The sequence below is a fragment of the Kogia breviceps genome, chromosome 16 (assembly GCF_026419965.1).
Source record: "Kogia breviceps isolate mKogBre1 chromosome 16, mKogBre1 haplotype 1, whole genome shotgun sequence".
Lineage (NCBI taxonomy): Eukaryota > Metazoa > Chordata > Mammalia > Artiodactyla > Physeteridae > Kogia > Kogia breviceps.
Window position 1 is genome coordinate 11,645,323 of NC_081325.1, and position 26,838 is coordinate 11,672,160.

Consider the following 26,838-nt stretch of genomic DNA (forward strand, 5'->3'; position numbering starts at 1 on the left):
ATCTTCAGCTTCTGCTGAGAAAAGCAATGTGGTCAATGATTCCATTTATTAAGTTGAGTTTGGGGTCTGTGTGCCCTGCCAATCTATTAATGGTTAAACCTGTGGAGACATGCCTTACTCCAAGGATAGAGGCTCTAGTATTTTTACATACACAGTCTAATAGAAAAATATGATTATTATTTCTGTTTACAGGTGGGAGATCTGAGGCAAGTCAGTGGGGAGTTACAAAGCTGCAACTCTGTCTAGATTTCTTTTCTCCAAGGTGGGGGGAATGGCTGTGAGAACTGTTGATCCTGGGCAGTTACCTAAAGTGGAGCTGGGAAAACCAAACTGCTGGTGCACAGCCTGACGCATCTGCCACTCCAAGAAGTGTCATCTTTAGTGGGCACCTTCCATGTCTGGGTGGGAAGGTTGGGCGATGCTACAAGGAGCTAAATCAAGAGTGCCCTGGAGTGGGGAGGAGGACACCATTTGCATTTCACCTAGGGAACTCTGCCAGGGTTCTCTCTGCATTCTCACCTCAAGGATCCTTGGGAGAAGGGAATACAAAAAACTTAAGACTGAGACTCAGGTCCTCAGATATCAGTACTAGCATTTTTTTGTTTTTTAGTCACTTAACATAAGATCTGTACTCTCAATAAATTTTTAAGTGCACAATATGGTATTGTTAGCTATAGGCAAAATGTTGTAGGGCAGATCTCTAGAACTCATTCAGTTTGTATAATTGAAACTTTACCCATTAAAAAACAAATTCCCATTTCTCCCTTCTCCCTGGCCCTTGACAACCACCATTCTACTCTCTGTTTCTATGAGCGTGACCATTTTAGAGACCTCAGATAAGTGGAATCATGCAGTATTCGTCCTTCTGTAACTAGCTAATTTCACTTATAATGCCATCCAGGTCTTTTACAATGGTGTGTTAGTTTCTGCTTTACAACAAAGTGAATCAGTTATACATATACATATGTTCCAATATCTCTTCCCTCTTGCGTCTCCTTCCCTCCCACCCTCCCTGTCCCACCCCTTTAGTGGTCACAAAGCAGGAGCTGATCTCCCTGTGCTATGTGGCTGCTTCCCACTAGCTATCTATTTTACATTTGGTAGTGTACATATGTCCATGCCACTCTCTCACTTCGTCACAGCTTACCCTTCCCCCTCCCCATATCCTCAAGTCCATGCTCTAGTAGGTCTGTGTTTTATTCCCGTCCTACCCCTAGTCTCTTCATGACATTTTTTTTTCTTAGATTCCATATATATGTGTTAGCATACGGTATTTGTTTTTCTCCTTCTGACTTACTTCACTCAGTATGACAGACTCCAGGTCTATCCACCTCATTACAAATAACTCAGTTTCATTTCTTTTTATGGCTGAGTAATATTCCATTGTATATATGTGCCACATCTTCTTTATCCATTCATCTGTTGATGGACACTTAGGTTGCTTCCATGTCCTGGCTATTGTAAATAGAGCTGCAATGAACATTTTGGTACATGACTCTTTTTCAATTATGGTTTTCTCAGGGTATATGCCCAGTAGTGGGATTGTGGGGTCATATGGTAGGTCTATTTGTAGTTTTTTAAGGAACCTCCATACTCTTCTCCATAGTGGCTGTATCAATTTACATTCCCACCAGCAGTGCAAGAGTGTTCCCTTTTCTCCACATCCTCTCCAGTATTTATTGTTTCTAGATTTTTTTGATGATGGCCATTCTGACCGGTGTGAGATAATATCTCATTGTAGTTTTGATTTGCATTTCTCTAATGATTAATGATGTTGAGCATTCTTTCACGTGTTTGTTGGCAATCTGTATATCTTCTTTGGAGAAATGTCTATTTAGTTCTTCTGCCCATTTTTGGATTGGGTTGTTTGTTTTTTCATTATTGAGCTGCATGGGTTGCTTATAAATTTTGGATATTAATCCTTTGTCAGTTGCTTCATTTGCAAATATTTTCTCCCATTCTGAGGGTTGTCTTTTGGTCTTATTTATGGTATCCTTTGCTGTGCAAAAGCTTTTAAGTTTCATTAGGTCCCATTTGTTTATTTTTGTTTTTATTTCCATTTCTATAGGAGGTGGGTCAAAAAGGATCTTGCTGTGATTTATGTCATAGTGTCCTGCCTGTGTTTTCCTCTAATAGTTTGATAGTGTCTGACCTTACATGTAGGTCTTTAACCCATTTTGAGTTTATTTTTGTGTATGGTGTTAGGGAGTGTTCTAATTTCATACTTTTACATGTACCTGTCCAGTTTTCCCAGCACCACTTATTGAAGAGGGTGTCTTTTCTCCACTCTATATTCTTGCCTCCTTTATCAAAGATAAGGTGACCATATGTGTGTGGGTTTGTCTCTGGGCTTTCTATCCTGTTCCATTGATCTATATTTCTGTTTTTGTGCCAGTACCATACTGTCTTGATTACTGTGGCCTTGTAGTATAGTCTGAAGTCAGGGAGCCTGATTCCTCCAGCTCCATTTTTCGTTCTCAAGATTGCTTTGGCTATTCGGGGTCTTTTGTGTTTCCATACAAATTGTGGATTTTTTTGTTTTTGTTCTGTAAAAAGTGCCGGTGGTAGTTTGATAGGGATTGTATTGAATCTGTAGATTGCTTTGGGTAGTAGAGTCATTTTCACAATGTTGATTCTTCCAATCCAAGAACATGGTATATCTCTCCATCTATTTGTATTGTCTTTAATTACTTTCATCAGTGTCTTATAATTTTCTGCATACAGGTCTTTTGTCTCCTTAGGTAGGTTTATTCCTAGATATTTAATTCTTTTTGTTGCAATGGTAAATGGGAATGTTTTCTGAATTTCACTCTCAGATTTTTCATCATTAGTGTATAAGAATGCCAGAGGTTTCTGTGCATTAATTTTGTATCCTGCTACTTTACCAAATTCATTGTTCGCTCTAGTAGTTTTCTGGTAGCATCCTTAGTATTCTCTATGTATAGTATCATGTCATCTGCAAACAGTGACAGCTTTACTTCTTCTTTTCCTATTTGGATTCCTTTTATTTCTTTTTTTTTTTTCTCTGATTGCTGTGGCTAGAACTTCCAAAACTATGTTGAATAAGAGTTGTGAGAGTGGGCAACCTTGTCTTGTTCCTGATCTCAGTGGAAATGGTTTCAGTTTTCACCATTGAGAACAATGCTGGCTGTGGGTTTGTCATATATGGCCTTAATTATGTTGAGGAAAGTTCCCTCTATGCCTACTTTCTGGAGGGTTTTTATCATAAATGGGTGTTGAATTTTGTCAAAAGATTTCTCTGCATCTATTGAGATGATCATATGGTTTTTCTCCTTCAGTTTGTTGATATGGTGTGTCACGTTGATTGATTTGCGTATATTGAAGAATCCTTGCATTCCTGGGATAAACCCCACTTGATCATAGTGTATGATCCTTTTAATGTGCTGTTGGATTCTGTTTGCTAGTATTTTGTTGATGATTTTTGCATCTATGTTCATCAGTGATATTGGCCTGTAGTTTTCTTTCTTTGTGACGTCTTTATCTGGTTTTGGTATCAGGGTGATGGTGGCCTCGTAGAATGAGTTTGGGAGTGTTTCTCCCTCTGCTATCGTTTGGAAGAGTTGAGAAGGGTAGGTGTTAGCTCTTCTCTAAATGTTTGATAGAATTCGCCTGTGAAGCCATCTGGTCCTGGGCTTTTGTTTGTTGTAAGATTTTTAATCACAGTTTCAATTTCAGTGCTTGTGATTGGTCTGTTCATATTTTCTATTTCTTCCTGGTTCAGTCTCAGCAGGTTCTGCATTTCTAAGTATTTGTCCATTTCTTCCAGGTTGTCCATTTTATTGGCATAGAGTTGCTTGTAGTAATCTCTAATAATCTTTTGTATTTCTGCAGTGTCCATTGTTACTTCTCCTTTTTCATTTCTAATTCTATTGATTTGAGTCTTCTCCCTTTTTTTCTTGATGAGTCTGGCTAATGGTTTATCAATTTTGTTTATCTTCTCAAAGAACCAGCTTTTACTTTTATTTATCTTTGCTATTGTTTCCTTCATCTCTTTTTCATTTATTTCTGATCTGATCTTTATTATTTCTTTCCTTCTGCTAAATTTGGGGGTTTTTTTATCTGCTTTCTCTAATTGCTTTAGGTGCAAAGTTAGGTTGTTTATTCGAGATGTTTCCTGTTTCTTAAGGTAGGATTGTATTGCTATAAACTTCCCTCTTAGGACTGCTTTTGCTGCATCCCATAGGTTTCGGGTCGTCATGTCTCCATTGTCATTTGTTTCTAAATATTTTTTGATTTCCTCAGTGATCACTTTGTTATTAAGTAGTTATTGTTTAGCCTCCATGTGTTTGTATTTTTTACAGATCTTTTCCTGTAATCTATATCTAGTCTTATAGTGTTGTGGTCAGAAAAGATACTTGATACAACTTCAATTTTCTTAAATTTACCAAGGCTAGATTTGTGACCCAAGATATGATCTATCCTGGAGAATGTTCCATGAGCACTTAAGAAAAATGTGTACTCTGTTGTTTTTGGATGGAATGTCTTATAAATATCAATTAAGTCCATCTTCTGTATCATTTAAAGCTTGTGTTTCCTTATTTATTTTCATTTTGGATGATCAGTCCATTGGTGAAAGTGGGGTGTTAAAGTCCCCTACTATGATTGTGTTACTGTCAATTTCCCCTTTTACGGCTGTTAGTATTTGCCTTATGTATTGAGGTGCTCCTATGTTGGGTGCATAAATATTTACAATTGTTATATCTCCTTCATGGATCGATCCCTTGATCGTTATGTAGTGCCCTTCTTGGTCTCTTGTAATAGTTTTTATTTTAAAGTCTATTTTGTCTGATATGAGAATTGCTACTCCAGCTTTCTTCTGATTTCCATTTGCATGGAATATCTTTTTCCATCCCCTCACTTTTGGTCTGTATGTGTCCCTAGGTCTGAAGTGGGTCTCTTGTAGACAGCATATATATGGGTCTTGTTTTTGTATCCATTCAGCCAGTCTGTGTCTTTTGGTGGGAGCATTTAATCCATTTACATTTAAGGTAATTATCGATATGTATGTTCCTATTACCATTTACTTAATTGTTTGGGGTTTGTTCTTGAAGGTCTTTTCCTTCTCTTGTGTTTCTTGCCTAGAGAAGTTCCTTTAGCATTTGTTGTAGAGCTGGTTTGGTGGTGCTGAACTCTCTCAGCTTTTGCTTGTCTGTAAAGGTTTTAATTTCTCCATCAAATCTGAATGAGATCCTTGCTGGGTAGAGTAATCTTCATTGTACGTTTTTCTCCTTCATCACTTTAAATATGTCCTGCCACTCCCTTCTGGCTTGCAGAGTTTCTGCTGAAAGTTCAGCTCTTAATCTTATGGGGATTCCCTTGTGTGTAATTTGTTGTTTTTCCCTTGCTGCTTTTAATATGTTTTTTTGTGTGTTTGATTAATATGTGTTTTGGTGTGTGTCTCCTGAGATTTATCCTGTATGGGACTATCTGTGTTTCCTGGAACTGATTGACTATTTCCTTTCCCATATTAGGGAAGTTTTCAACTATAATCTCCTCAAATATTTTCTCAGTCCCTTTCTTTTTCTCTTCTTCTTCTGGGACCCCTATAATTCGAATGTTGGTGCATTTAATGTTGTCCCAGAGGGCTCTGAGACTGTCCTCATTTCTTTCCATTCTTTTTTCTTTATTCTGCTCTGCAGTAGTTATTTCCACTATTTTATCTTCCAGGTCACTTATCCATTCTTCTGCCCCAGTTATTCTGCTATTGATCCCATCTAGAGTATTTTAAATTTCATTTATTGTGTTGCTCATCGTTGCTTGTTTCCTCTTTATTTCTTCTAGGTCCTTGTTAACTGTTTCTTGCAATTTGTCTATTCTATTTCCAAGATTTTGGATCATCTTTACTATCATTATTCTGAATTCTTTTTCAGGTAGACTGCCTATTTCCTCTTCATTTGTTAGGTCTGGTGGGTTTTTACCTTGCTCCTTCATTTGCTGTGTGTTTTTCTGTCTTTTTATTGTGCTTACTGTGTTTGGGGTCTCCTTTTTGCAGGCTGCAGGTTCATAGTTCCCATTGTTTTTGGTGTCTGTCCCCAGTGGCTAATGTTGGTTCAGTGGGTTCAGTAGGTGTCCTGGTTGGGGGGACTAGTGCCTATCCTATGTTCTGGTGGATGAAGCTGGATATTGTCTTTCTGGTGGGCAGGTCCACATCTGGTGGTGTGTTTTGGGATGTCAGTAGCCTTATTATGATTTTAGGCAGCCTCTCTGCTAATGGATGGGGCTGTAGACCTGTCCTGGTCTTTGTTGGACATAGGGTGTCCAGTACTGTAGCTTGCTGGTCATTGAGTGAAGCTGGGTCTTGGTGTTGAGATGGATATCTCTGGGAGATTTTCACTGTTTGATATTACGTGGAGCTTGGAGGTCTCTTGTGGACCAGTGTCCTGAAGTTGGTTCTCTCACCTCAGAGACACAGCCCTGACTCCTGGCTGGGGCACCAAGAGCCTTTAATCCACACAGCTCAGAATAAAAGGGAAAAAAAATAGAAAGGAAAGAAAGAAAGGAAGGAAGGAAGAAAGAAAGGAAGAAATGAAGGAAGGGAGGAAGCAAGAAAGGAAGGAAGGTAGAAAAGGAAGGAAGAAAGTAAGAAAGGAAGGAAGGACGGAAGGGAGGAAGAAGGGAAGGAAAGAAGGGAGGAAGAAAGGAAGAAAGGAAGGGATGAAGGAAGGGAGGAAGAAAGGAAGGGAGGGAGGAATGGAGGAAGAAAGGGAGAAAAGGAGGAAGAAAGGGAGGAAGAAAGGGAGGAAGAAAGGAAGGAAGAAAGATAAAATAAAGTAGGATAAAATAAAGTTATTAAAATAAAAAATAATTATTAAGAAAAATTTTAATAGAACAAACAAACAAACAAACAAACAAAAACACGGTTCGGTCAGAATCCTAGGACAAATGGTGAAAGCAAAGCTATACAGACAAAAATCTCACACAGAAGCACACACATACACACTCACAAAAAGAGAAAAAGGGGAAAATAATAATATATCTTGCTCCCAAAGTCCACCTCCTCAACTTGGGATATTTCGCTGTGTATTCAGGTTTTCCACAGATGCAGGGCATTTCAAGCTGATTGTGGAGCTTTAATCCGCTGCTCCTGAGGCTGCTTGAAGAGACCTCCCACTCTTCTCTTTGTTCGCACAGCTCCTGGCGTTCGGCTTTGGATTTGGCCCCGCCTCTGCGCATAGGTCGTCCGTTGGCGTCTGCTCTTCGCTCAGACAGGACGGGGTTAAAGGAGCAGCTGATTCAGGGGCTCTGTCTCACTCAGGCCGGGGGGAGGGAACGTCACAGATGCGGGGCGAGCCTGCGGCGGCAGAGGCCAGCATGACGTTGCACCAGCCCGAGGTGCGCCACACGTTCTCCCGGGGAAGCTGTCTCTGGATCCCGGGACCCCGTCAGTGGCGGGCTGCACAGGCTCCCGGGAGGGGAGGTGTGGAGAGTGGCCTGTGCTCGCACACAGGCTTCTTGGAGGCGGCAGCAGCAGCCCTAGCGTCCGACGCCCGTCTCTGGTGTCCGCGCCAACAGCCACGGCTCGCGCCCGTTTCTGGAGCTCTTTTAAGCGGCTTGCTTAATCCCCTCTCCTCGCGCCCCAGGAAGCAAAGAGGGAAGAAAAGGTCTCTGGCCTCTTCGGCAGCTCCAGACTTCTCCCGGACTCCCTCCCGGCTAGCCGTGGCGCACTAACCTCTTCAGGCTGTGTTCACGCCGCCAAGCCCAGTCCTCTCCCGGCTTCCGACTGAAGCCCGAGCCTCAGCTCCCAGCCCCCACCCCTCCCAGCGGGAGAGCAAACAAGCCTCTCAGGCTGGTGAGTGCTGGTCGGCACCCGTCCTCTATGGGAATCTCTCCGGGAATCTCTCCGCTTGGCCCTCCGCATCCTGTTACTGCGCCCGTTTCTGGAGCTCCTTTAAGTGGCTTGCTTAATCCCCTCTCCTCACGCCCCAGGAAGCAAAGAGGGAAGAAAAGGTCTCTGGCCTCTTCGGCAGCTCCAGACTTCAACCGGACTCCCTCTCGACTCCCTCCCGGCTAGCCGTTGCGCACTAAGCCCTTCAGGCTGTGTTCACGCCACCAACCCCAGTCTTCTCCCGGCTTCTGACCGAAGCCCGAGCCTCAGCTCCCAGCCTCCACCCTTCCCGGCGGGAGAGCAGACAAGCCTCTCAGGCTGGTGAGTGCTGGTCGGCACCGGTCCTCTGGGAATCTCTCCGCTTTGCTCTCCGCACCCTGTTACTGCGCTCTCTCTGCGGCTTCGAAGCTCCCCCCGTCTGCCACCCAGTCTCCGCCCGCGAAGGGGCTTCCTAGTGTGTGGAAACCTTTCTTCCTTCACAGCTCCCTCCCACAGGTGCAGGTCCCGTCCCTATTCTTTTGTCTCTGTTTATTCTTCTTTCTTTTGCCCTACCCAGGTACGTGGGGGTGTTTCTCGCCTTTTGGGAGGTCTGAGGTCTTCTGCCAACGTTCACTGGGTGTTCTATAGGAGCAGTTCCACGTGTAGATGTATTTCTGATGTATTTGGGGGGAGGAAGGTGATCTCTGCGTCTTACTCTTACGTCATCTTCTCGTGCCACCTCCCTTTTGCCCATTTTTAAATCAGGTTATTTGTTATTTGTTTTGCTAATGAGTTGTAGGAGTTCCTTACTTATTTTGGATATAAACTTCTTATCAGTGGTTTGCAAATATTTTCTCCCACTCCATAGGTTGCATTTTTCACTTTATTATTTCCTTTGCTATACAGAACCTTTTTAATTGGATGTAGTTTCACTTGTCTATTTTTGCATTTGTTGCTTGTGCTTTGGGTGTCATATCCAAGAAATTATTGCCTGAACCAGTGTCCTGGTTTTCCCCCAAGTTTTTCTCTAAGAGTTTTAGATATTCAGGAATTGTGTTTAAATCTTTAATCAATTTTGAATTGACTTTTTTGTGTATAGTGTAAAATAAGGGTGCAATTTCATTCTTTTGCAGATGGATATGTTTCCCCAACATAATTTGTTGAAGAGATTATCCTTTTCCCATTGTGTATTCATGGCACTCTTGTGGAAGATCAGTTGACCATATACGTGTGGGTTTATTTCTGGGTTCTCTGTTCTTTTCCATTGGTCTATATTTCTGCTTTTATGCCAGTATCGTAGTGTTTTAATACTTTATTTTTGTAGTATATTTTGAAATCAGGAAGTGTGCTGCCTCAAGCTTTATCCTTCTTGCTCAAGATTGCTTTGGCTATTCAGAGTCTTTTGTAATTTCATATACATTTTAGGATTGTTGTCTCTATTTCTGTGAAAAATGTTATTGAGATTTTGATAGTATTGCACTGAATTTGTAGAATGCTCTGGGTAGTATGGACATTTTTTTTTTTTTTTTTTTTTCCTGTACGCTGGCCTCTCGCTGTTGTGGCCTTTCCCGTTGCGGAGCACAGGCTCCGGACGCGGAGGCTCAGCGGCCATGGCTCACGGGCCCAGCCGCTCCGCGGCATGTGGTATCTTCCCGGACCGGGGCACGAACCCGCGTCCCCTGCATCGGCAAGCGGACTCTCAAGCACTGCGCCACCAGGGAAGCCCAGTATGGACATTTTAACAATATTAATTCTTCCAATCCATGAACACTAACACCTTTCCATTAACTTGTATCTTCTTTATTTTCTTTCATTAATATTTTATAGTTTTTAATGTAGAAGTATTTTATATCCTTGATTAAATTTATTCCTAAGAATTTTGTTATTTTTGAAGCTATTGTAAATGGGATTTTAAAAAATTTCCTTTTCAGATAGTTTATTATTAGAGTATAGAAGCCCAGTTGATTTTTGTATATTGATTTTTATCCTACAATTTCAGTGAATTATTAGTAAACAGGTTTCTTTTGGTTGAGTCTTTGGGGTTTTCTGCATATATGATCATGTTATCTGCAAACACAAATTATTTTAATTCTTTCCAATTTCAATGCTTTTTATTTTTCTTCACTAATTGTTGTGCCTAGGATTTCTAGTACTATGTTGAATAGAAGTAGTGAAAGTGGGCATTCTTGCCTTGTTCCTGATCTTAGAGGAATAACTTTCATTTTTCACCATCGAGTATGATATAAGCTGTGGGCTTTTCATGTATGGCTTTTATTATGTTGAGGCACATTCCTTATATACCTAGTTTGTTGAGAGTTTTTTACCATGGCAGGGTGTTGAATTTTGTCAGATGCTTTTTCTACATCTATTGAAATGATCATGTGATTTTTATACTTCATTCTGCTAATGTGGTGTATCGCATTAATTGATTTGTGTATGTTGAACTATCCTTGCATATGAGTGATAAATTCCAATTGATCTTGCTATGGGATCCTTTTAATGTGCTATTGAATTTGGTTTGCTAGTGTTTTGTTGATAATTTTTGCATCTATGTTTATCAGGTATATTTGTTGATTTTGTTTTGTTTTGTTTTTTCTTGTAGTGTCTTTGGCTTTGGTATCAGGATAATGATGGCTTTATAAATTTAAGGACTTAATTTGAAAGTATTCCTCTTCTTCAATTTTTGGAAGCATTTAAGAAGGCTTAGTGGCAATTCTTTAAACAGTTGAGATAATTCATCAGTGAATTCATTTGTTTCTGGGCTTTACTTTGTTGGGAGGTTTTTGATTACTGATTCAATCTCCTTATTCTTTATTAGTCTGTTCAGATTTTCTATTTCTTCATGATTCAGTCTTGGTAGGTTGTATGTTTCTAGGAATTTATCCATTTCTCTTAGCTTATCCAATTTTTTGTCATATAATTGTTTGCAGTAGTCTTGTATGATTATTTATAGTTCTGTGGCATCATTTGTAAGGTCTCCTTTTTCATTTCTGAATTTATTTATCTGAGTCTTCTCTTTTTCTTAGTCTAGCTAAGAGTTTGTAAATGTTGTTTATCTTTTCAAAAAACAACTCTTACTTTTACTTTTCTATTCGCTATTTTATTTCTCCTTTAGTCTTCATAATTTTATTCCTTCTACTAACTTTGGCCTTGGTTTTTTCTTCTTTTTCTAGTTCTTTGTGGTGTACAGTGAGGTTGTTTACTTGAAAACTGTTTTCTTTTTTAATATAGGCATTTTCACTTTTTCCCTCTTAGTGGTGTCTTTGCTGCATCCCATGAGTTTTGGTATATTCTGTTATCAGCTTCATTTGTATTGAGATATTTTTAAACTTCCCTTCTCATTTCTTTGATCTATTGGTTGTTCAAGAGTATGTTGTTTAATTTCTACATATTTGTGAATTTTCCAGTTTTTCATTTCTTAGTCATTTCTAGTTGCCCTCCATGGTGCCCAGAAAATAATTCTTGGTATGATTTCAGTCTTCTTAAATTTGATGAGATTTATTTTGTGGTCCAGCCTAGAGAATGTTCAATGTGCACTTGATGTGTGTATTCTGCCACTGTTGGGTAGAATGTTCTGCATATATAGAATGTCTGTTAGTCCCATTTGGTCTATAGTGTTGTTTAACTCCACTGTTTCTTTTTGATTTTCTGTCTAGATATTATATCCACATATGAAAGTGAGACATTGAAGCCTCCAATTATTATTAAATTGCTGTCTTTTCCCATTGAAATCTGTCAGTGTTTGCTTTATATATTTGGGTACTCTGATGTTGGGTGCATGTATATCTGTAATTGTTACCATTTGCATGGAATATCTTTTTCCATCCCTTTATTTTCAGCCAATGTGTGTCCTTAAACCTAAAGTGAGGTTTGTTTTTTTTTATAGATAGCATATAGTTGGATCTATTTTTGAAAATTGATTTAGCCACTACATCTTTTGATTGGGAAGTTTAATCTATTTATGTTTAGCGTAATTATTGATAGTTAAGGACTTACTATTGCCATTTTGTTGTTGTTTTCTGTTTGTATTGTAGTTTGTCCCTCTTTTTTGTCCTTTTTTTTTTTTTTTTTTTTTTGCAGTACGCGGGCCTCTCACTGTTGTGGCCTCTCCCATCGTGGAGCATAGGCTCCAGACGCGCAGATTCAGTGGCCATGGCTCACCGGCCTAGCCGCTCTGTGGCATGTGGGATCCTTCTGGACTGGGGCACCAACCCATGTCCCCTATATCAGCAGGCGGACTCTCAACCATTGTGCCACCAGGGAAGCCCTGCTGTCTTTTTTTGTGTGATTTTTTTTTTGTAGTAATATGCTTTGCTTCTGTGTTTTTTCTTCTGTGTATCTTCCATAGGCATTTACTTTGTTACCATGAGATAACATAAACTTATTATGTTACCATGAGGTAGCATAAAAATTACATAAAGTTCTTATAGTTAAAATATCTATTTTAAGCTAACACATTAATTCAAATCACATACCAAAAATGCTACACTTTTACCCCTTCAACACTTTGTTATTGATGTCACCGTTCACTTATTTTTCTATTGTGTATCCCTTAACAATTGTTTATAGTTAGTTATTCTTAATATTTTTGTCTCTTAACTTTTATGCTAGAATTAAAAGTGATTTACACACCACCATTACAGTGTTACAGTATTCTGTATAGTCAGCCCTCTGTATCTATGGGTTCCTCATTCATGGATTCAACTAAATGAATAGCTGAAAAAAAAAATTCCAGAAAATTCCAAAAACCAAAACTTGAATTTGCCACATGCCAGCAACTATTGACATAGCATTTACGTTGTATTAAGTATTATAAATAATCTAGAGGTAATTTAAAGTAGACAGGAGGATATGCACAGGTCATACAAAAATAGTACAGTGTTTCTATAAAGGACTTGAGCATCTGCAAAGTTTGGTATCTGCAGGGGTCCTGGAACCAATCCCCTCTGGATACGAACGGATGACTGTATTTGTCTACATATTTACCTTTTCTAGTGAATTATATGCTTTCATGTTGCTGTTTTAGCTTTCTTGTATTTCAGCTGAAGAACTTCCTTTAGCATTTCTTATAAAGCAGGTCTAGACATGATAAACCCCTCAATTTTTTTTTTTTTTTTGTCATGGAAAGACTTTACCTCTCCATCGTTTTTGAAGGAAAGTTTATTACAATTCTTGATTGATAGTTTCTTCTTTCAGCACTTTTTATATATTGTATACCCTACTGGCCTACAAGGTTTCTACTGAGAAATCAGCTGATAGTATTACGGAAACTCCTTGTATGTGATGAGTCACTTTTATATTGCTGCTTTCAATATCCATCCTTTGTCTTTGACTTTTGACAGTTTGATTATAATGTGTCTCCGTAGACCTTATTTGGGGTTCTTTGGTTTCATAAATCTGAATGTCTGTGTCCCTTCCGAAATTTGTGAAGTTTTCAGCCATTAGTTTTTTAAGTAAGTTTTCTGACCTCTTTATCTGTCTCTTCTCTTTCTATGACTTCCATAATGCATATATTAATTTATTTGATGGTGTCTCATAAGTCCCTTAGGCTTTCTTCATTCTTTTTCATTATTTTTTTTTTGTACCTCTGACAGTATAATGCCAAATGACCAGATTTTAGTTTGATAACTTTCCTCTGCTTTATTATGTCTGCTGTTGAATCCTTATAGTGAATTTTTCAATTCAGTTATTGTGTTCTTCAACTCCAAAATTTCTGTTTGGTTCTTTTTTATAGTTTCTGTCTCTTTTCTGAGAGCCTCATTTTGTTCATATGCCATTTTCCTTATTTTATTTATCTTTCTGTGTCTTTTGTAACTTATTTAAGACAATTTTAAAAAATTCTTTGTCAGGCAATTCATAAATCTTCATTTCTTTAGAGTTGGTTACGGGAGATTTATTTTGTTCCATGTTCCCATGTTCCTTGTAGCTTTGAATTACTGTCTGTGTATTTGAAGAAACGGCCACGTCTCCTAATCTCTACAAACTGATTGTAACTGGGAAAGACCTCACCAATCAGCCTGGCTAGGGATTCCTAGAGCATCTCAATCCTTTTCTACGACTGTATCTTCTCTGGACTTTTGCATGTAGATTCCTAATTAGAGAGGATTTACCAGTTTCTCATTTGTCAGGATCCCATAACCTCTTGCTCTGTCTGGTGTCTGACTGCTGTACTGTGGGCTGGGACATTGGAGGCATGTGCCATTCCTTCCTTTCTTCCCGGTGGAGAAGCCTTGAGTTCTGCCCTTTCTCACAATCTCTCTGAACTGTGCTGAGTGCAGCAGGTAACCCACCTCTTTTCATTTGTTGTTAGCTACCCCCACCAAACTGTGAGAGTTCTGTTAGTACTCCAGGTGTGATGAGACAAAAACTGACCCCTTGGGCAGCACAGTGAAAGGCCAGGGACACTTGAGGCATGCTCCCCTCTCTCTTGTCCCTGAGGGAGAATTTACGTGCCCAGGCAAACTCCCTCAATACTGAGCTGAGCTGGATTGTGGAAGAACTGATGCAGACAAAGTGAAAGTTTTCTTCTTACCCATTTTGATGCAGCTGGTTTCTGTATTGTGCACATCTGAAGTACTGTGACTTCTTAACTGGATTCTGGACTTTTCCTAAAGGCACTTTGTCCATATACCCTCATTAAATCAGTGTTTCTGTGGGAGAAAGATGGCTGGGATTTCCTATTCTACTATCTGTTGACATCACTCCCAGGATTAAGAATCTTAGTCAAACAGAGGATGGTTACTAATCCCAACTCTCAAGGAGCATCCTGAGTGAGTGGGGAAATTAACCTCTAGATAAGAGTGGAGGGCATGTTATTTCAACTCCTCTGCCTAAGCTCTAATAGATCATGTTCCAAGTTGCTAAACAAAGAAATTGGAAATGATAAGGAAGTTGAGATGTCAGGCTTTGTTTTATGAGGCTAAATAAAAGAGATGTAAAGACAAATATGGGTGGAGAACCTTCCCATATCACATTGGGGATAAACAAATTTAACTGTTAGGCAATGAAATTAGATAGACCTCTGCTATTATAAGTGGTGGAAGAAGCACCTGCCATATAAAGGGAAAACAGAGAAGCAAGGTATTTGGCGCCAGTGGAGAAAATTTAATGGCCACTGTGGGGAAACCCAGCAAGTGGAAGTCTTTGGATCTGTTGTCAGATATCACTGGACTATGGCTGCACAATTCATCTTCCCACTTTTGTTGTCTTGAGAAGACCTACATTTTCTAAGTACTCTGCTGGGTACCCTGATCTTGACTGCCCTTCTCCTCATACTGCCTCCAGCACTGGTGTGGCCTAGGATCTAAGACCTCAGTGCGTGCCCACACATGAGCTCCTTTGGAGATGCAGAGCCAGCAATACATTCAGTAAGAGAACTGTCCAGAATTGGAGTTTCTCACCTACAGAACTCTGACTAATAAACACATTTTGCATACTACTTCAGGCAGACTTCTGTCATATGTTCATGGTCACAGCTACATGTCCAGCCAAGGCACTACTCCAAACCTGTTCACACTAGTTACCAAAGGCTGTCAAATGAGAAAACAACAATCCATGGCTTTACAAGTTTTTGCTGAAAACCTGTCCATAATAATCTTTATTCTATGAACCCTAGAGCACAAATAAAACCTATCAGATATAATTTGACTTTTAATCATATTCTGTCTAGCCACAAGAGCTGGCTTTAGAGTGAGACAGAACTGGATTTGAATTTTATTTGTTATCAATTTGTGTGTGACTTTGAATGAGTTTCTCAAACTTTATATCTCTGGTCAACATTATAAGGGAAGGTACACATTTAGTGAAATACTGTATGTTAAGAATTTAGCTGAATGTCTGACATATGGTAGGAACTTACGCATTATTAACTGTCCTTATTATTATTATTATTTGTTATGCTTTCTCCCATCTAGATTCTAAATGCTTAGAGGTCAGGGTCATGTCAAATACTTTTAAGGACCATCACAGCACCAGGGACAGCACTACTTTGCTGCCAAGTGGGAACATGAAATCAAGTACTTCTGTGTTTTCAAGGATATTTTTAAAGTCGATACCCAACCTGGAAGTGGGAACATTGACCCCAAGGCCAATCCTTCATTTCTGCTTTCCACCTATTGCCTCCTGCTTCCCCAGGGACTTTGATCCATCAGTGTTAGACCCCTCTCAACTACTGCAACTCGTTCTCTGCAAGCTGCTCCCCTTCAATCTAGAATGGGCTCATCTCTCCTCAACATCAAAAACATCATCTCATAATCCTTTCTCCCATGGCACCATTCCATTTTCCTCTTTATTTGTGTTCTCAGATATGATGGAAGATTGTTCCTCAGGTATTGCCATTATATTTGCACCATTCAATCAATTTTTAATTCTGTTATGTAGAAGCTACCCACCCCCATATTGAAAATACTTGTTCATCTCTCACTAGTAACCTCTGACTTATCCAATTCTAAGTCCTCTTTCCAGTCCTCCTTCTCTATGAACTCTGGATATGTGATATTGTTGACTTTTATTTCCATCTTATCGTTTTCATCTTGTTTTGTTTCTATGCCACAGTATACTCTATATCCTTCTTGAGTCTCATGGAGTATTTCTTCCTGGGTCACATACCAAATAAATGGTAAATGATTCTTTCCTCAGACAAGTTATGTTTTCTCTCAACATTTCTCTAATTTTACAGTTCACTTCACATCAATGCAGATAATTATAAAATCAGTGATGCACTCCTTACTTGTGGTTGTGATTGCAGTTATCAATATTCTGGCATATTGTGCTAACTTTGGTACCGAAATATTGATATTTTTGTTGTTTTTATGCCATTATTTTGGTATTTTAAAAATCTGAGTTATTCATTAAAATGTGCTCATAGAGCTATATGCTGCATTAAATTTTGAAACAAAGAGGAACTGATTTTAAAAGCATCATGACATCAGTGATCATGCTTAAAACCTATTTAAGTTATTTCATTATTTAAATTCCAATTTCTCAGGTTATTTGTGAAGTTTGACATCTTATGTATATCAGTCACTTCAATTTTGCCCATAATCAGGACTGAGCCCCAATCTATGTCCAGAGGTCCCTCATGAAGTTGTCTTAAAAGGGGGGATAAAGAGTGGGGGTGGGTAGATATGAAGTTATACCAAAGTAGAAGGTAGAGGAAAAAATAGGGAGGAAAAAAAAGGAGGCCCAGTCCTTCACATTGATTCTGATCATGTCTCTGTCCCCAGGACAAGAGTCTCTCCAATCCATAAATCCGTGGCCACTTGGGATATTAAAGACATTAATTTCACAGTTGGATCTTAATGATGCCTCAAAAAGAATAGTAAATGCAGTGCCCCCTCTGTTCCCATCCTCAAGTTCTGGGCCCAGGGCAGCTACTTCTGTTGTCCTATGAGGACATGTCTGCAGCTCCATACTCCTTTTATTTTCCCTCCATAGTAATATCTATTCTTGCAGGGCATCACATCTCCTCCCTTATATTCATTTATTTTAATCAGGATGTTCTTTCCCAATCAGCTACCTACTGAGACTCCAACTAGAAGGAACAAGATCTTAGCCTTGGGCCTCATCCCTAGACCTCTTTCTGTACCATCAGAGAACAAGTGTTGAAGACATCTCCCTGACTAGATCACAAGTTTTATCATCTTACTGTAGACATATTGCATTATCCACTATTGAAGTGTGTGGAATCCCTGTCAGTTTCAGCTGTTCTCAAATGGCTCCCTGAACTTTGCAGTAAGGACCTGTTACTTATCTTGGTGTTCTTAAGTCCATCAGGTGCTCTATTGATTTCTTTTGTTTTCTTCTGTGCAGATGCTGGTATCATACAAGTATGTATCTGTCAGTGGTTGATCCCCACCTGCTCATCTTCTGGGTTTCGTAAGTACACTTTGTCACCTAGATTTTTGTAGATATTGGCTATAGATTTTGGGTTTTGTTATTCTAGTTCTCTATTTTTAGGGGAGATTTGAAGAGATTAAAAAACCATGTTATTTCTGCCATCTCTTCTAATATTCCAAATTAGATTTTGAATTTTAAACCATGTAAACATAAAATAAAATTTATGTTAAACTACTTATAAACAAGATAAAGGAGTTGTCCACCCTTGAATACATACACTTTCTATCCTATTACCTTATTTTATTTTCTTCATAGACTATCAGTGCCTAAAATTATGATTTTTCTTTTTTCATCTTTCCCTTTCCTATGATATTAATTTCATGATTATAGGAGACTTTTCTCAGAAGACATTTACTTAATTACACATGGAATATAGTAACTTTTCAGTGGATAAACTAACAAACATTACATTATCCAAGTAACCAAGTATTAGGACAACAGATATATCATATAGATCCTAATGTTATGCATCATTTCTGTATTATGTATCATTTCTGTATTATTCTTACCAAAACATCCTGAATCTAATTATTAGGAAACATCAAACAAATCCAAATAAAGGGGTATTCTATAAACTAAGTGGCTAAAACTCTAAAAATGTAAATGTTATGAAAGATAAAGAAACCATCCTAGATTAAAGAAAACTAAAAAAAACTGGATTAAAAAATGCAATGTGATTATGAAATAGACCACCAATAAAAAAAGGATGTATTTTTATTTTGCTGTAATGGACATCAGTGAGACAACTGGAGAAATCTGAATAAGGTCAGTGGATTATATACTAACACTCTATCAATTGTAATGATTTGATTTTGATAATTTTTCTGTGAGTGTATAAGAAAGTGTCCATAATATTAGGAAATGCACACTGAAGTATTTAAAAGTAAATGGTTATTATGACTGTAAATTACAGTTGCCTCTTGTTATTCACGGTAGTTATGTACTATGAAGTTTTCATAAACACTGAATTGGTAAATACTTAGCATTGCTCCTAGAGGAATTAGTGGTTAAGTTCCTGCAAGCCTCCAATCACAACATTTTCATCAACTAGTCAGTACATAATCTTGTTTTATGTCAGTTTCTGTTTAAAGATACTTTGTTTAATATATACTGTATATACTATATATGTTATATATGCTATATATAATGTATATATGGTATGCTGTATATAATATATGCAGTATACTATACATAATATGTATTATATAATATATTAAATATATAATATCTACATATTTTTATTGATTCATTAACATTGAATAATGCCAATAGCAATATACCTCCTGCCTAAATAACTTTCATCTAGCACAAGTATTTTCTCTGTAAAACATAATGATAAATGCATTATCATTCTACCTCTCTATATGTATATATGTTAATATACATTCCTTATGTAGATGTATATTTATATATATTCAAATAAATATTTACATAAAATAAGTTTTATGTAAATATTTATATAAATATTTATATATTATATTTATATATAGAGAGAAAGAGAGAATGATGATGCATATGTGATAAATACTAACATTTTATTAATCTGGTTGAAAAGTATACAAGTGAATTCTTTGTACTAACTTTCCAACTTTCCTGTAATTCTGAAATTATTTGAAAATAAGCTTTTTTTTAAATAGGGATTTTTTTCCTCTTGCTTGTCAATATAACCCAAGTAGCTAGAGCAGGGCTTGACATGTACTCTATTTAAATACTTCTTTAAAGAATAAAAGATTAATATCAAGCAAACAATCAAGTCTAAAGGGTCAGGATTAGGAATACCCTCCATAAAAATGGTGGTAGAGTACATGGGAATCAATGATCTCTGTACATGAGGACAAGTATAAAGAAAGGCTGATTTAGCATTGTTTCCATCATTGATTAGAAAAATGTTTATTTTTACTCTCCATCCTCTCATCTTCTCCTACAGTAATAAATTGTGATTACTATGCTTGTAGATTAATTTTAGTAATAGTTATGTACATCAATTAATGTTATTGACCTCCACTTCCTTGAAATTACAACTTTTTCAACTATTTATTAAATGTTGAGGCATTCAAATGACCTTTGATCTCAGATACAACTTGTGATAGCTCCAGGTTTGAGATGAACCTGGCCCAGGATTTTACTTATTCAATGCATGTCATTTAGTATTCTGCCTATCTAAGCATCTTATTTTAGAATCAACCATATGGAATTTTGATGCCAAGGCCTATCTTAATTCTGAGCTATCTGATAGCATGGTAATTACTACAAAGCCATCAAGTACTACCAAACAATTTGCATCTCCTTAGGGAGTAATTTTCCTACAGGACAAATAGCAGTTGTCAAAGGACTAAGAATAATTTTGTTTACAAGCACAGATTTAGAAGCCACTAAACAAGTATGAATATGCACCAGAGATGTGACTTTCACTCTGAAGTATGTGACTTTAAATCATTAAGCTTTAAATGCTTGTAATGAAAAAAAAATAGCATTTCGGCTCTTCTGATGAGTAGTAAGAAATTAGGCCTCTGTGGTTCTTCTTGACCCATTAATGGGAATGTATTTTAAGAACTCTTATTTGTTCTCATCAACTTGGTTATAAAAGCACTCAAGACTAGAAAAGGAACACTTTTTTCCTTGAATTAATTCATTTCATTTTGAACCAGTTCAGTAAACATGAATCAATCACTTTTTTGTGTGTGCAAGACTCTATGATACAGACTTAAAAATATTCTTCTTGCCTTCAAAATATTTTGAATTTTTTGCCACTCCTAGTGCAGCATGACCCTGAAACACCTATGTGTGCCCCTTCAAACTGATGATATTTACTCAATTGCCTGGTTGTTCTTTCTCAAATGAGATACTTTATATTAAAAAGCATACAATTTATTGCTTGAAAATCACAATTTATTCCAACCCAAACACCAACATTGTTGTTCTGTTTGACTCTGTAGAAATAATTTTTGGTGTAATAAACATTATGAGTTTGTCCATTAATAAATTACCCTACTAGAAAGAGCATAAAAGTTTTATCTCATCACAGACTGTTATGTTGGTGAAGCTGCACTCTCATTATAATTTCCTATCCTAGAATTGCCTTCAAAAAGAAAATAAATTAGTATTTAAATTATGCATGGGCATATAATGTTTTGATGTTTCAATTTTAGAGAGACATAATGTTCATCAGATTATTAAATAAAATTTTTTAAGTTAGTCTAGATACCTCCTAGACATTTAGTTTTCAATTGGCCACTTTTTTTTTTTTTTTTTTTTTTTTTTTTTTTTGGCTTAGAACATTAATTAAAACACCCTCATGCTGAGAGGTTTTTGCTTCCCTTGGTGACTTTTCCTGGAATTCATGTGCTTTGACAGACTCGGGCTATATTGCAGTAGTTATAGAAGTAAAGCTGAATTAGATATATTCATATTCCCCCCAAATTTTCAATACCTAAACACTATCTGAGCTTACATGATGGCTGTCAACAAGATTGTTACCTAAGACAAAGAATTGCCTTATCATTAGATCTGATATGGTGTAGTTAGCTGATATTTAGCTGACTCATCTTTTTTAGCATCAGGCTATATGTAATGAAGTAAGAGTACCATATTTTGTATCTGCAAGACTCGTAATAAATAATGATATGGAATAAGGGTTTGTCAACACAGTATCAAATAGAGATGTACTAGTTATTCAGATAAATGAATAAGTAATTTAAATATTAAGAATCTGCATGGGAGCAGTAATTTGCCAAAATAAACGACCATAATCATTTATCTCATTAACCCATTGTTAAGTAATATTTGTAATAAGATTAACACTGGACTTTAAATTAACCAAACCTTTTTAGCAAGGTGGCAAATTTATCTAGTTTCATGATTGCTGTGGCTACCGACTGCACCGGAATCTCCATCAACTGTGAAAAAGTCTCCAAAAGAATGAATGTGTCTTGACACTATTCATTCATTTACTATATTGAGATATAGTTAAGACAAAGGCCAACTTTTTTCCTTACCATCTCTCATAAACTAATCTGTCAATGAGAAGAGAAATGTTTTTCTTCTCTATGAATTACATTTCTGGAGCTTTCTGGTACAGGAAATTGTATGTATCCTTTACTTAATCAATATTTTATTGTTTGATCCCAAATCTTCTCCAGATATTTATTATACAACCTTATAATCATTCTCCCTAAGGCTTGGGTTCTGCTACTAAAATTGCTATTTTCTAAATTATCACTTAATAGTCAGAAAAAAACAGATACAATTTCAATTATCTGTAAAAACACCTTGAAGAGCAAACCACATGGGAATGTGCTGATTTGAATATTCATATTTTGGTGTCTGATTTGAAAAATATTTATATATTTTTGTAGGTGGAAAGCATTCTCTCAAAGGTATTATTTTAAGATAATCACAAAATACAAGGATTTTAAAGGAAAATAGAAAGTCAGTTAATTAAGTAGCTCCCATGGAAACCACCAAAGAAAACATTAACAGGGACAGCGTAGGGTAGCATAGATAGGACTGGATATATCAAGTTAAAGCTCTACTCTGTGCCATTGAACGAGTTACATTTTTTCTACATTCTTAGCTATATAATACATAGTTTGAATTTGCTTAAAATGATCCATTTTGATATACTGTATCATTTAAAGGGGTGTGGAAGTTTGTTCAAATGTAAAGTTTGTTTTTCCTTTCATAGATATTAAAAGTGGGTAAAGAAAAAGTGATGGGATAGAGAAGGCTGTCTTTTTGAAAATGTGGTGGTTATTTTTCTGGGAAGAAAATATGAGGTCAAAGAGTTAGAACCCTGTGACTATTACCCTATTTAATAAACATAAGTCCTCTTTGAATGGACGCCAGGGCAGCCTATCAAATGCTGGCCAGTCTAGGTGTAGAGAAGCACCTGTCCACAGACTGAATTATTTCTGGATGTCTGCAAAATATTGACGCTTCTGCAATCCTTTTCTTTGACTTCCAAAGTTGACAAGAAGAACTCATTCACGTCATTTCTTAAGCATTAGTAGGATGCTGCAGTAGAGAGTCAGTTATTGTCTTTGCCCAGTGAACATCCAAGCTAATTCTAGATATAACTGCCCAGGAAGCCAAAGCCATTTAGTCTGTGGTATCCTCATTGAATCTTTCTCAGTAGCTCTCTTATGGAAAGATTCCCCCCTCCCACTTTCTTCCTTCCTTTTTTTTCTTCCTTTCTTGGGAATAAATTATGTTATTGCCTTTGCAACTCTATACTAGAAGAAAAAAGGGAGTAGGAAAACTACTAGCTAGTTTCTCTTTTGATTGCGTCCCAGGTGGGCACTGAGGGAGGGGAGGGGCTTACCTGGCTTGTGCAGGCTTAGCCGGGTGTGGGTGTCGATCCTTGGTTCTGCACATCCACAGCTGTAACATGTGACCCTGTGTGGAGCAGGCCTGGCTTCAAGGTGAATCCTAGAGGGATACAGAGGAGAGTTTTCTTTCTGCTGAAGTTTTAAAGTCAAATCTCCAGATGGCAAAGGGAAGAAATAAGCAGATAACTAATAACAATAAATGTTTATGGCTGTGCCAATAAAGCTGGGATGTACATTCTGTTGGGATGTATTTTATGTACCAGGAAGGTGGAGCTAAGATTCCAGGAATTCAAGAACACAAAAAGGACCTCTCTTACTTGCTGACTAATATTTGAAGATAGATCTTTTAATTCTACAATTGGAGCCTTAGCTCCAATTGTAGAATTGGAGTATCTCACAGATACTACTGGGAGAGAAAACATGTGGCTATAATGAATTATTCATGTCCAATCCTTTCTTAATGGCGAATTTTGTTAAAAAGAGTGAGATTGCAAGAACATTTTATTTGGGGACAGGGATTCACAAAAAAGAAGGAACACTGGAAAGTGATGTCAGAGAGCTTGGTGGATTGATGGAAATTCTTTTAAAAATTTAGTCTGTACATAAATGTAGATTTTTACAAATCAAACATATGTGACTTTTCATGCAGCATAACTAATTATCACCCTAGTGTTTTACTAAGATATTGTTGAGAGATGGTTTATCTGGAATAACCACCTATTAAAAGAGTAACAATGATGAAATTGTCCCACTAGTTATTGAAATGTACTCTAAAGCTACCAATTAAAAATTGTTACTGTGGCACTTATTCCAGAATAGACAGACAGAGAAGTGGAAGTAAAGAGCAGTTTAGAAACAGACCTTAGTATATATAAAAGTGCACTACATGAGAAATGAGATATTAAATTCCCAAAGGGAAATGATTAGCTTATATGTAGTCCTAAGACAGTTAATATATGAGAAATAATTTGAGGAAAACTCTTGTTACAAAACATGGGCAAAACATAACAAACATACTCTCAAATGTGTAGTAGAGCTCCCAAGTAGGTGAGGGAAATCTCCAGAGGTTCAAAATAAAAGCCAAGCTGACAAATGGAGAAGTAGATGGGATTGATTGCAGATCTCTGCCCGAAATTTTCCTTTCTTTTCATCAGACTACTTCTGCTCAACATTGAAACCTCAGTTTTAAGGAAACATCCCCTCTCTACTCTGTGTTCACCTGTACCTCAGTATTTAAAGTTTTATTGAAAAGATCTTTTTATACATACTTGTCAGCTACTAAAGAGTAAGATCCTCAAGGATCTTACTTTTAAAAATCCTTACATTGTGCTAGAAATTCACAGAAGATATGAATAGAGTAGGTGCTCAAGAAAAGTTTGACAAAGTAAGGATAAGTTTTGAAATACAAATAGAAATCTTAGGGCGGGTAAATGTTTCCATATGATATAAACTTCAGTCTGACACTATCACCCCCTCTATATGGGTGGTGTTCTAGCCACTTTTTTTGCCTCTTTATTTTTTCACTTATTTATTTTTTCAGCTTTATTGATATATAATTGAATACAACACTGTATATGTTCAAGGTGTACAGTATAATGATTTGACTTATATGTATTATGAAATGATTATCACAATAAGTTTAGTTAACATTCATCATCTTATATAGATACAAGTTTTTTTTCCTTGTGATGGAAACACTTAGGACCTATTCTCTTAAAAACTTTCAAATATACCATAAGCAGTGTTGACTATAGTCACCATGTTATACATTATGGTACTTATTTATCTTACAACTGGAAGTTTTTACCTTTTGACCACTTTCATCCAATTCTCCCTTCCTTTCCTCCCATCCCCTGCCTCTAGTAACTGCAGGTGATTTCTTTTTCTATGAGTTTTAACCACTTCTTTTTTTAGGTGGCTTTATATCTCCAAAAAGTCTTTCTTTGATGGGTCCAGTCTCCTTCCCTTAACTTGTACCACAAGTCTCAGTCCTGCCTTCTGGAACCATGGCATACGGTCTGTCTTCTCCTATGTCACTGTTTCAGTTAGGACAAGCCAGTCTCCTCTTAGCCCCCTCATCGGCAGGCTCGATGTACTTCACTTGACCATTTCTTGTTGACATTCTTTCTCAACTTTCCACACCCCAGTCACCATCTGTATTGGTCAGCATTGTATAGGCTGCCAGTAACAGAAAACGTGACAAAAGTGGCATATGCAAAATAGCTGCTTATTTTTTTGTCATGTGAAAAACTCAGAGGTAGGCAGTCGCCACAGTGCCGTCAGAGACTCAGGCTCCTCTAGTCATCCTTAGCATGTGTGTTTTGTCCTCATCCTTGATGCTGTCACATGGTTACTCCATAGCTGCTCCACCTTCAGGAGAGAGTCTCTATGCAAAACCAGAAGAGAAAGGGCACAAAGTAAAAGGAATGTGAGTGTGGAATATGTGCTCTTAACAGGCCCTTCTCAGGAGGATCATCGTTTCGCAAAAGTCTGACTGACCCTAACTATATCACATAGTAGCAAGTGATGATGGGATGCATAACAATTGAGCTGGACACATTTTCTCTTTGAAAAAAATTATAAGGGAAAAGGAAGAACAAATATTGATATTGGTAGGCAACTAGTAGTGTATGTCAATGAACATAACTTTGTTAATGACCTTCTTAAAAGACAGGTTCCTATACCAGACAATATATCCTAGAATGTTGAGCCCAGCAGAGTATTGAATGACCATAACCTCTCTCTATATGTGTATATAAATTTATTAAGCTAGCTGGAGACTGGCCCTATTTTTTTATGTGCTACATCATTATTAGGTATATACAGCTGGACTTCTCTATCTTCTGATACGAAGGGCTGACTATGGGACTTGAGCATCTGTAGATTTTGGAATATACAACAGATCCTGGAACCAGTTGCCCATGGATACCAAGGGACGACTGTATATCATTCTTACAATGAACTAAAAAATATAGTTATTTCTCTCATTCTGCTATTCAGCTAGGTCACCACTAAAACTTTGCAGTTGCTATTCTAAAATCCAATGAAAAAGCTTACATTTACTCCGGTGGATTTCATCATTCATGTCCTGGTCCATCATTGCAGTATGCTGAAACTTTATTTTATCATCCTTTGCACTCACTAACTTTCTGAAAATTGCATCATGTGCAATTTAGTGAGTGTGTTTATGTAATTTTGTAAGGGATACATGTAAACCCATAATTAGATTGAGATGGGATAAATATATTAGTGAAGATATGTATAGGGTATAAGAGGAACTTGGGAGAACATACAACTGGCTCAATTTATCTAGATTCTGGAAGGTTAAGAAACCAGATGATACTGATGTTGAGTATTAAACATGAGATGAACTTTCCCTGAGAGACCATGTTGAAATGAATATTCCTAAAAGAAGAGACAGAATAAGAAAAGGCCCAGACGTGTGACAGACTGAGAGTTACAAATGCCGTGATCTGGCATGTCAGAGGCATGGAAAGGGAAGTAGAAGATGAGGCAAGAAAGTAAGGAAGGTTCATCTGGGAATTTGGAATTTGACTTCTGATTGGTAGTCGTGAGACAGGCATTAAACTAGATACTCATTTTGGAAAGATTTTTTTCCATACCTGTTTTTTAAATTTATAATTGCATTTTTACTCCAACAATAGTTCAGTAGAAAATAGATACGACTACATAATTCAAACCCTTCCTTCTTCTGGCCCATGTGATCCTATTCCTTTCAGATGTGATGACCATATGTCCCACTTTCTAAGACTGAATTTCAAATCATCT

At 37.3% G+C, this 26,838-nt stretch overlaps 1 long non-coding RNA gene across 1 annotated transcript in view; it reads left to right on the forward strand.

Annotated features, from left to right (window-relative positions):
- Positions 1-26,838, forward strand: part of LOC136792798 (uncharacterized) — a 217,555-nt gene that overhangs the window by 54,244 nt on the left and 136,473 nt on the right. The window contains exon 2 of the long non-coding RNA XR_010837233.1: positions 17,636-17,701. This is a non-coding gene — a long non-coding RNA (uncharacterized lncRNA). The remainder of the gene's footprint in view (positions 1-17,635; positions 17,702-26,838) is intronic.